Genomic DNA, 12,130 nt, shown 5'->3' with positions numbered 1-12,130 from the left:
TGGCTCAATGTCCTTTTCTCTTTCAGTTTGAGGCTGCATAAGAAGAAGAGTTAGCAGACCTATGTGTAAACTGTGTTTGTGAATATTTCTTTTTTGCTGTTTGCCTGTAATTTGATGCCTAACATTTTCTTCCTTCACAACTAAGACAAAACACATGGTCAAATTGTGGTGGGAAAGCTTTGTTGATAAAAATCTAGCTGCTGCAATGATATTGACTTTACCTCTTTGCATGAAGGGCGATAAAATGAAGATGTTGAATAAGGGTGCTGAGATACTACTTAAACATTTGAATAATTCATCTCTTGTGATTTCTGTTTTATGAGTATTAGGGTCATGATTTATGCATGTTTAAGTACCTAATGTTTTGTCTCCTGATGCTGGAGACAGCCTCAGAGGCTATCAATTCATAATAAAATAGTACTAAGGAGCACCAAAAATAATTGGAATTCCATATTATTTAATGATTATTGAAAAAAATTGTGAGATTTCCACATTGCTGTGATAGGAAGGCTTATTTGTGAATAATATGTAATTTTACTCTGCACAGACTGGGATAAGTGCTTCTGCAATATAATGTTGCATTCTGTTCTTACAAAGGGTAGGCTACATAATAAAAGGAAGAAAGATGGTGAGGATCTTGGTGCTGGTAATAGCTTATTCTCCTCGAAAAGCACTCAGAGAGACATCTCATATCTTACTCTATAAGAGACAGCGATAAAGTTTAATTCAGGGAATTGTCTCAAAGGCTTGTAAACAGTTACTACAAATTGTGTTCTCTCTTCCCCTGCTCATTGAATTTCCGGTTTTGTAAATGTACTTCAATAACACTGTTTGAATTTGGGACTTTTGGATCAAACACCATTGTAGCATCATGATTTGGTTGTGTAGTCATTAAAGTCCCCAACTAACAATGCAATGGCATACTAATTCATAGGTAATGTTTCAGATCTCAAATAATTTGCTACAGAGTCTGATTTGCATTGGTATAAATGAGAACTATGACAAAGATTTAAAGCACATTTGAAATATTTAAGAGCTGAGTGGAGAATTAGGTGATATACTACACTTGATTTCAGATACAGGATGAAGGAAAAAAAAAAAAAAAAAACCAGAGGACAGGTAGCCAACACAAAATTTTGGAGAGTGGTGGTGGTGGTGGAGGAGGGGCGGTGGGGTGGGGGGTGGGGGGGTGGGGGTTGGGCAAGGGGGTTATAGCTGAGAAACCACTGAATGCTTAAAAACGAAATGTACCTTACCTTGTATTTGTAAACTAGTATATTTTTCCTCCCAAATTTCATCTTGTTATCATTAATATCACCAATAATAATTTTTACTGTAGATGTTCCCGTGAGTGGAGGATAACCAGAATCTATCACCAACACAGGCACCAGATATTCTTTCTGTTGCTCTCGATCAAATGATCTCAGTGATGATATAATGGCTGAACCATGACCATTTCGGCCCTCTGTTGATGAAAACTAGTTGAACTAGTGACATAAGGTTGTGCTATTATAAGAATACAACTATGGTATCACAATAAAGTAGCACTGTTCATTTTTGTAATATAATTTTTAAAATTAGAATCTGTAATACAGTATGGAGCCATCTCCAAAGGTGATTTTGTACAGTAAATCCTTTGCCTCATCAATTATGCAAATTTTGTTACAGATCTCTTTCAACCACTGTGACCACATATTTTAGAATGAATATTTGTCTTAACTGATATGACTTCCCCTCTTGTTACAGTTAAGGCTAAAAGTTGTTTGTTACAACTATAATAAAAATGCAATTTGCATGATTTTAAAATGTGGATGGCTTAACCACAATGGTGGAATATCTTATTAGAATATTAGTACTGTACTTGAGTAAAAAACTAAAAGAACAGAATTCTTTACTTATAGTAACATGATCTTGAACATACTGAATTTCAGAACTAAATCAAACAGAGTTTCAGGAAAAAATAAATGTTTAGCCCAGAATTTGTTTGTCTGCACTGTCATTTACATTTGAAAAGTAGGTTTAAGAATGTAAAGGTTTTTCTTTGGCAGGTTGATTGCATTATCTGAATTTCTCTGCATGAAAGGAAATAATTTTAAAAGTACTTCCATGAAGCAAGCAATGTTGTAGATTGAACAGCAGAGAATGTCCCAAAGTGGGTCTTTTTTATGGCTGAGTAAAATATCATACCAATCTTGTAACTTAATGGGGATCAACAAACAGGACATTGACAGAATCTCATTCTTAGTTTCCTGGCCAACATTTATTTTTAAGAAGCCATTATACTACTTGTTAATATCAATATGGCACACCAGAATTCATGATAAATAACTTTCATTAAAAGAACACTTACTTTGGTCAAAATGAACTGAAAATGATGATCTAATCTGTTCATTTGCAATTGGATCCATCTTGAATGTGAAAGGAGGCCCATTATTTCTAGAATAATCATCACTGTCAGCTCCCAGTATTTCTATTACCTCTTTAGGGGAAGTATTTTCAGTTAATACAGCTTCATAGTTCTCTAAGAGATGTGGAGCATTGTCATTAATATCTTTAACAATCACTGTTAGTGTTGCTGTTGATGTCTTGGGAGGAACTCCATCATCAATTGCTAGAATGTTCACCTGAAACATATGTGTCCGAAATTCATATGAGGGGCATTTGTGGTAACATTGACCACTAAGGTGAATATGAACAAGTTCAACTGAATAATAAGAAAACCATAAGTGTGTAATGTCATTGGCTTCTGATTTGTCCTGTATACTGTGTTCTTTTTATATTAATGCATGTTTCTTGAGTTATATAATTGTTTATGTTAATAATATGGTTAGTTTTTGTGACATCAGTATGAAAATCTTATTTTGCTTACACAGTGACGTGGCTAAAACCACACATTATTCTCATGATCACATGAAAGATAAGTGACCAACTATGCCAATTTTGTTCTTTTCCTATTGAATGAATGAATGAATGAATGAATGAATGAATGAAATTTTATTGTCGTTTAGCTATTACAGCAATTGACAAAGTCAAGTTACACATATACAAGTTATACAGCATATATACATGGGTTAAAGATCAATATGTGACATAAGTTTTACATAAAATACAATATTTAAAATGAAATAATATGAAAACATTGCATCATAACTGATTCAGTTAAAGAAATTATGCTACACTCTCCAAATCGGTACCACTATGATATTTTACAGTCGTAAAATTCCTGAAGTGAGTAGTATGGGTTTGCAGCTAACCAACTGAACAATTTGTCTTTAAATACATCAAATGGAGCTTCTACCCATTCTAGTGGCAAATTATTAAACATCTTCATACCCACCACTTCGTAGCTGTTCAATGACTTGGATAATCTGTAGTAAGGTATGTCAAGATTGCTACTATTCCTGGTTCCATGAAAGTGTACATCTCTTCTACGCTGGTATTCTGATAAATTGCTCTTTATATGCAGTAGGGCAGTGTAAATATACATGTTTATCACAGTTAATAATTTTAAGTTGATAAACAGTGGTTTGCAATGGGCCAGTTTATCACTGTTTGTGATAATTCGAATTACTTTCTTCTGAAGTACCAGAATGTCCTGAAGGTGTGAGCTATTGCCCCATATTAAAAGCCCATAAGATATAATACTTTGAAAAAAAGCAAAGTAGGCTGATCTTACATAGGCCGCAGGTACATGGTTTATTAAATTCTTTAACAAATACACCACTCTAGACAGCCTTGCACTAATGTATTTAATATGTGGCTCCCAAGTCAGTTTAGTATCTATAACAATACCTAAGAACTTAACACTATTCTTGAAGTCTTCTGCTGGCGGATCTCTCAAACTAAATACAATCTTTTGAGTTTTACTTTCATTAAGCAGGAACCAATTAGCTCGGAACCAGACTGATGCCTGTGATATTGTGTCATTTGCCACAGTTTGGAGCATATCAATGTCTGAGCTGATATTGAAAAAAGTGGTATCATCTGCATAGAGAATGGAGTGAGTATTTATGTAGGATGGTAGATCATTTGTCATTAGGATAAATAGCAGAGGTCCTAATACTGAGCCTTGTGGCACACCACACTTAACTTCAGCTAGCTGTGATCTCTGTTTACCAATACAAACAATTTGTCTACGGTTGCTGAGGAAAGATTCAAAAATGTTGTCGACTTCACTGTTTGTGATTCCGTAATAAACTAGTTTGTTGAGGAGTGAAATATGCTCCACAGAATCGAAGGCTTTGCTCAGATCACAAAATGTAGCCTGAGCAAAATTTTTTCTTTCATAAGCATTAAGCACTTTTTTAATCAGGGAGTCAATGGCATGGACTGTGGATTTGCCCTTCCTAAAGCCAAATTGTACCGGAGTAATAATGTTATTACATGTCAGATAATCACACAACTGGGAGTAGATGATGGATTCCAAAACTTTAGATAAAATAGGTGTCAGGGATATTGGGCGATAGCTAGATGGGCAATTTTTGTCTCCTTTCTTGTAAATGGGCACGTAACTGCTTACGGACACAGAAATAACACACGTTGGGCTTGCACATATCCCACCAGCTGAAGTATCAGAAAATGAAATATTACTGTCACAGGTACACAACAAAAAAAGTGACGGAATAACATTTGTGACTGATTTTGATGGAAGTTTGGTGTGAGAGGAGGAGAAGAACTGGGACAGCTGGGAGTGAAGACAGTGGCATGAGGAAGTACTAAGCAATGAAAGACAGATTACTCAAATTAAGGCAGCATGGGGACGTACTAAGAGATGGAAAACAGATGACTCAAACTGACAGAGACTAAATGTGTATTACGGTAGTTCTAGTAACTAACATAAAAGTAGTTTTGTGTGTGTGTGTGTGTGTGTGTGTGTGTGTGTGTGTGTGTGTGTGTGTGTGTGAGTGAGTGAGTGAGAGAGAGAGAGAGAGAGAGAGAGAGAGAGAGAGAGAGGGGTGGGGGGAAGGAACAGAAGGGTGGGAGAAGGAATGCAATGTTAGGTTAAGAGAGTAATGCAGTAGAACATGACAAGAGAGAAGGGTGAGGGCAAGGGAGTCAGCAGATAATAAGGTAATTAGAAGAGGGTTAGGGATGTGGAAGGGGGACTCTGTGGATGGAGAGAAAAGGAGGTTTATCCATGGGGACATGGGAATGAATGATGTGTTAGTTGAACAGTTCCCATCAGCTCAGATCAGGGGTAAAAATGCTTGCTGAGGCAGTTATGGCGGAGGGAGCAAGAGGATGCAAAACACATTAATATTCAAGCATCTGTCAAAGTCATTGGTGTTGTGATGTGCAGATATCTAGCAGTCTTCTGGTTGAGTTTGCCATTGGTCATTAATTGTCAGATTCATATAAAAGGCTGTTCTGTACATACTGCACCACATCTGGTGAATGTGTGATAGCTTTTACATAAAATAGATCTATCTTTGATTAAATGGGATGTGTCTGTGACTTGATTGTGATAGGTGGTAGATGGGTGTATAGAATACATCTTGCACCAGAATCATTTACAGGTGTACAATATGTGGAGTGCTGGATGGACCATAGAAGCTGCATGGTAATGAGCTAGATTGTGTGAGTGATGTCGAACCACTTCTGATGGAGAAGATAGAATGTGGTAATATATGCTGGTGTCCATAATAAAAGCAACAAACTTCTGTTTGACAAACTGCTTATTGGCTTCTGTCTCGGGTTCTTCGGCCGGCGTTCATCTAATGATTTTTCTGACGTTTCGCCAGCACGAGAGGCTGGCATTGTCAAAGCTTCACCCTCCATTGCTGGTGGTGAACTGGAGCCGAGCTCGCGGGCGCAGACTACATGTACCTGGCACGCCAACGTCCGAGGGCTTCTCCACGGTCATTTCCGGTGCGGTTCTCCTCTTGCTACCTGCGACGGTCATTCGCTGCAGTACGGGAAGCCAGGATCCGTTTAGCTTAAGGCTTTCCTCTTTCTTGTTCAAACTGTTCACGTGTTTTTGTATTTCTACAGCTTCTCTGAACAAGTGCGTGTGATAATGCTTCTCTACAGCCAGAACTTCCGTGTCGGCGAATTTTATTACGTGGTTGGTTTCATTCAGTGCGTGCTCTGCCATGGCCAATTTCTCCACCTGCCCCAACCTGCAATGTCGCTTATGTTCTTTGATCCTGGTGTTGATGGATCGTCCAGTCATTCCGACATAAACTTTTCCGCATGTGCATGGTATACGGTATATTCCCGACATTGCAAGTGGGTCTCTTTTCTCCTTCGCCGATCTAAGACACTCTTTGATCTTCCTTGTCGGTTTGAAAATCGTCCTTACACCATGTTTGCGCAATATACGGCCGATTCTGTCCGTCACTCTGGGAATGTATGGCAGAAAGGCCGTACCCGACATTTCTTTTTCTGGTTCCTTACTTCGCCGAGTGTTTGGCTCTGTTACTCTTCTAATATAATTTGTGGAGTACCCATTGCTCCTCAGGATAGTTTCCAGGTGTTGCATTTCTCGTTTGAGGTGTGGCGGCTCACATATTCATCCTGCTCTCGTTACGAGCGTACTAATCATGCCTCTTTTCTGGCTCGGGTGGTGGTTTGACAGTTTGTGCAGGTATCGGTCCATGTGTGTCGGTTTTCGATACACGCTGTGTCCCAGGTTTTCGCCGTCCCTTGTGACCAGCACATCTAGAAATGGAAGTTTCTTGTCCTTTTCTACTTCCATGGTAAATGTTATGTTGGCATGGAGGCTGTTCAAGTGTCTTAGGAAGTCACCGAGCTGTTCTTCACCATGGCTCCACACCACAAAAGTATCATCGATGTACCTATACCACACCTTAGGTTTGCAAGTCGCCGAGTCCAGTGCGTGTGCTTCGAATTGTTCCATGAAGAAGTTGGCCACCACTGGGCTGAGAGGACTACCCATGGCGACGCCTTCCAACTGTTCGTAGAAATCGCCATTCCACGTGAAATAGCTCGTGGTGAGACATGCATGGAAGAGCTTTCTGATGTCCTGCGGGAAAATGGAACCGATGTGCTCCAGAGCGTCTCTGAGTGGCACTTTCGTCAATAACGAAACAACATCAAAGCTGACCAAGATGTCGTTTGGTGCAAGTTTCAGTTTCTTCAGCTTCTCAATGACATGTCCTGAGTCTTTAATGTATGTGTCGGTCTTCCCCACGTGTGGCTGGAGCAGAGAGGCCAAGTGTTTTGCCAGTTTATATGTCAGTGATCCAGGAGCGCTAACAATCGGTCTCAGTGGAACGTTGTTCTTATGGATCTTGGGTAATCCATACAGCCGAGGTGGTAGGGCTTCTGTGTTGCGCAGGTTTCTCTGTATGTCCACCGGCAGAGAAGACGCCTTGGTTAATTGATTCGTATTCCGTGTGATACGCTGCGTCGGATCTGCGCTTAGTTTTCGGTACGTCGTCGGATCTAATAGGTCTCAGATCTTTTGCTCATAATCTTTGGTCTTCATTACGATGGTCGCATTCCCCTTATCGGCAGGCAGTACCAATATACTCTTGTCGGTGTTGAAATTCGTAATGGCTTGTACCTCTTCTTTCGTCAGGTTGCAAGCTGGTGGTTTTGCTCAGCGCAGTATCCTGGCTGTTTCCGTGCGTATTTCCTCTGCCCTTTCACAAGGAAGGGTCCGAAGGGCTACTTCAGTGTTGGCAATGATATCCTCCATAGGTATAGTTCTCAGGGTGATAGTGAAATTCCCTCCTTTTTGAAAAACAGACACTTCTCCGCGTGTATCGAAAACCGACACACATGGACCGATACCTGCACAAACTGTCAAACCACCACCCGAGCCAGAAAAGAGGCATGATTAGTACGCTTGTAACGAGAGCAGGACGAATATGTGAGCCGCCACACCTCAAACGAGAAATGCAACACCTGGAAACTGTCCTGAGGAGCAATGGGTACTCCACAAATTATATTAGAAGAGTAACAGAGCCAAACACTTGGCGAAGTAAGGAACCAGAAAAAGAAATGTCGGGTACGGCCTTTCTGCCATACATTCCCAGAGTGACGGACAGAATCAGCCGTATATTGCGCAAACATGGTGTAAGGACGATTTTCAAACCGACAAGGAAGATCAAAGAGTGTCTTAGATCGTCGAAGGAGAAAAGAGACCCACTTGCAATGTCGGGAATATACCGTATACCATGCACATGCGGAAAAGTTTATGTCGGAATGACTGGACGATCCATCAACACCAGGATCAAAGAACATAAGCGACATTGCAGGTTGGGGCAGGTGGAGAAATTGGCCGTGGCAGAGCACGCACTGAATGAAACCAACCACGTAATAAAATTCGCCGACACGGAAGTTCTGGCTGTAGAGAAGCATTATCACACGCACTTGTTCAGAGAAGCTGTAGAAATACAAAAACACACGAACAGTTTGAACACGAAAGAGGAAAGCCTTAAGCTAAATGGATCCTGGCTTCCCGTACTGCAGCGAATGACCGTCGCAGGTAGCAAGAGGAGAACCGCACCGGAAATGACCGTGGAGAAGCCCTCGGACGTTGGCGCGCCAGGTACATGTAGTCTGCGCCCATGAGCTTGGCTCCAGTTCACCGCCGGCAATGGAGGGTGAAGCTTTGACAATGCCAGCCACTCGTGCTGGCGAAACGTCAGAAAAATCATTAGATGAACGTCGGCCGAAGAACCCGAGATAGAAGCCAATAAGCAGTTTGTCAACAAGTGGCCACGAAAGCCTTAACAATTTTGTAAACTTCTGTTTCCCCATCCTGTATCTAATTCACGATATAATCATACAGACTGTCAACCATATGTCCCTACAATCGTGTTCTGCACGGAAGATGGCATTCCAGTCAATGAACAACTATGCCAATGATGACATCGGTGCACCTATGAATTGAGGTATTGTTTGCCAGGTAGCACCACATCCACAATTGCTATTTATACAGACACAGACAGTGCAGTATGCCTACCAGACTCTGTGGTGGAGGGCCATAGAAAGCAAGAAAGTGGGACAGTTGCAAACTGATGAGGCCTGATGGCTTAATGTGAATTGTTCTGTCATGATGACAGTTCATAGAGACCGAAACAGTGTCCTGGAGCCTGTGGCAGGGATGACCCTGTGAAACTTCATAAGAGAGGACCATTATTTGACTGTACAGTATTATCATATTGCCTTAGTACTGCATGGCATCTGGCATGTGAGTTTGCAGCATCCACTGCATGTGTTGTCTCAAGGCAAATGGTGTGCAGAAGGCTTTGGCAGAGTGGCCTTTATTGTCAGAGACATGCTGTATGTCTACCTCTGATGAGTCTTCACAGAAGAGTGGAGTCACCAACAAGCCACCTGGACAGTCATACAGTGGGCCAGTGTTGTTTGCACAGATGAGTCATGATTTAGTCTGGAGAGTGAATCATGATGGATTCATATCTGGAGGGAACATGGAGCATGATTTCTCCACCAAAACATTGTGGAAAGAGACCAGGATCAAGGAGGAACCCTAATGGTGCGGGCAGGGATTATGTTTACCACTTGAATTTCACTTCATGAAATTGTACAGGTGAATTGGCAATGTTTAACTGCTGTCAATTATCATGATAAGATCCTGGGACCTCATTTGCAGTTTTTTCATGGTGCCGTGGGTCCAGACATTGTATTGCTGTATGATAATGCTTGACCTCATAGAGCACATGTGGTTGATGTTTTCTTGGAAATAGAAGATATCGCATACAGATGTGGTCTGCTCACTCTCCCAATTTGAATCCCACAGAAGATGTCTGGGATGCACTAGGGAGATGGCTTGCATCATGTCAGCATCCATCAACAACTCTCCAAGACTGTGAGTAGCTCTGCAGGAAGAATGGGTGTTACTGCCTCAACATGAGATTGATGACTTCATTCACAGGATACCCCACCATTGTCAGGCCTATATTGCTGTTAGAGGTGGTCATACCCCTCACTGTGTACATTAACCAGTTGTCTAAATATGTGTGCAAATACATTAAATTGGAAGAAATCAAGAACATTTTTGTCTCTTGTAGATGTTTGAGTTCTGTATTTTTTACACTGTTTTGTGGCAAAATAAATGCAATCTTGCAAAATTTCCCTTTGTCACTTTAATTATGGAGGAAAGTGTATATTTAAATGAAAAAGATGAAGCAATAAAACTGAAGAGTGGAACATGGTGAGAAAGATAACTGAGTCCTATGTCAAAACTGAGCCAACAGGCATTGGAATAATTGGCTGAAGTTAAATCTACAAATTATATATATGACTTGTTAATGAGCTTTGAAGAGATACAACAAACTGACATTCACTGATCAGCCAGAACAGCCTAATAGATGGGATGTCCTCCTCTGGTACAGATAATAGCAATGGGCTGGAAGCAATGAGGCATTGGTAGGTTGCTGGAGGCAGTTGGCACCACTGTTGCACACATGTCACCTACTTCCCATAGATGCTGGAGAGAGAGCCAATGAGCTCTGATGCCATGTTCAATCACATCCCGGAAGTGTTCAATCAGGTTCAGATCTGTTGAGTTGGGGAACTCGCCACTGTGTTCCTTGAACCACCCCATCACACTCCTGATGTTGTGACATGGTGCATTATCTTGCTGAAAAATGCCACTGACATTGTGAAACATGTCTGTCATAAGGGGAATATGTGGTCTGCAATCAGTGTATGATGCTCCTTGGCCATCACAGTGCCTTGCATGAGCTCCACTGGACCCATGGATGCCAATGTGAATGTTTCCCAGAGCTTAATGGAGCTACTGCCAGCTTGTCTCCATCCCACAGTACGTGAGTCAAGGAGCTGTTCCCTTGGAAGATGACGGATTTGCTCCCTCTCATAGGCACGATGAAGAAGATACTGGGGGTTGTCAGACTATGCAATTCTCTGCCTTTGTACCAACATCCAGTGCTGACAGTCACATGCCTATTTCAGTCACAGTTGCCGATGATGTGGTGTTAACATTGGCACATGCAAGGGTCGTCAGCTGTGGAGTTCCATCGTTAGGAGTGTTTTGTGCACTGTGTGATGAGAAACACTTGTACCTTGCCCAGCATTAAACTGTGATGTTAATTCTGCCACAGTTTGCTGCCTGTGTTGTTATACCAGTCTGCCCAGCCTAGGAACATCTGACATGTATAATGAGAGATTGCCACATGATGCCACAACATCTGGACATTGTTTTCTCTTGGTTTTGCAATGTGTTGAAGACACTCAACACAGCACTCCTTCAACACTTGACAAGTCTTGCAGTTTCTGAAATGCTCATGTTGAGCTCTCTCTAACAAAAACAGTACAAAATTTTCCTGAATGAACTCAACATCTTGTTTTGACTAATCTAGCATTCAATACCCATGAATAATGGCATATCCAGGAAGTAATATGTTGGGGAACATTATGAGAAAGACAATGGAAGAGAACTAAGAGATTTTGAAAAAAAAAGATTAAAAATTATGAAAGAAGAAGAGTGAATTATTTAATATAAAGAGTTATGGTATTATGAAACAGGGTAGAAAAGATCTCCACAAGCAAAACCAAAGTAATCATATTCAGGGGAAAACATCCTCTAAGAACTAAGATTGTCACTGATGGCAAAATAATAGAGCAAACTAGTCATTTTAAACTGTGATTCTTCAGTTTCTCCCAGCATATTTGTTGAGTGAATAGTCCATGGGTGTACTGTTGGTTCATAGTGTCCAACCATATACTGGCACACTACTGGGAACAAATCAGATGCATATTTTACAAGCACCAAGTAAAATCTGTCTTTTGCCTGCCAAAGAAAACATGAGTGTGATCAGAAACTGTCAAAGATGATCTTGGTTTGCAGAAGGCCAGTGTATATCAGACTCTGTGTCAATGTGGGAAGGCATGTATTGGACAGACAGTGCCAAGAACACCAGAGGCACACTTGACTGATATCCCAAGAAGTCAGCAGTTACAGAGCACTATTTGTCCAAGAATCATGGGATGTAGTACAAACGTACCAAGATCTTGGCACAGACTTCAAAATACTGTGTCAGTGTCATTAGGGAGGCAATAGAAATTCACACCAGGGATGATCTCATAAACCAAGACTGTGACTATTATCTTAGCAAGGCTTGGGAAACAGCTTTGAGTTTAATGAAGAAGATTTTCAACAAACAAAACGATCTGG

Source organism: Schistocerca nitens, chromosome 7 (genome assembly GCF_023898315.1).
Source record: "Schistocerca nitens isolate TAMUIC-IGC-003100 chromosome 7, iqSchNite1.1, whole genome shotgun sequence".
Classification (NCBI taxonomy): Eukaryota; Metazoa; Arthropoda; class Insecta; order Orthoptera; family Acrididae; genus Schistocerca; species Schistocerca nitens.
Note: the sequence above shows the minus strand (reverse complement) of the source record.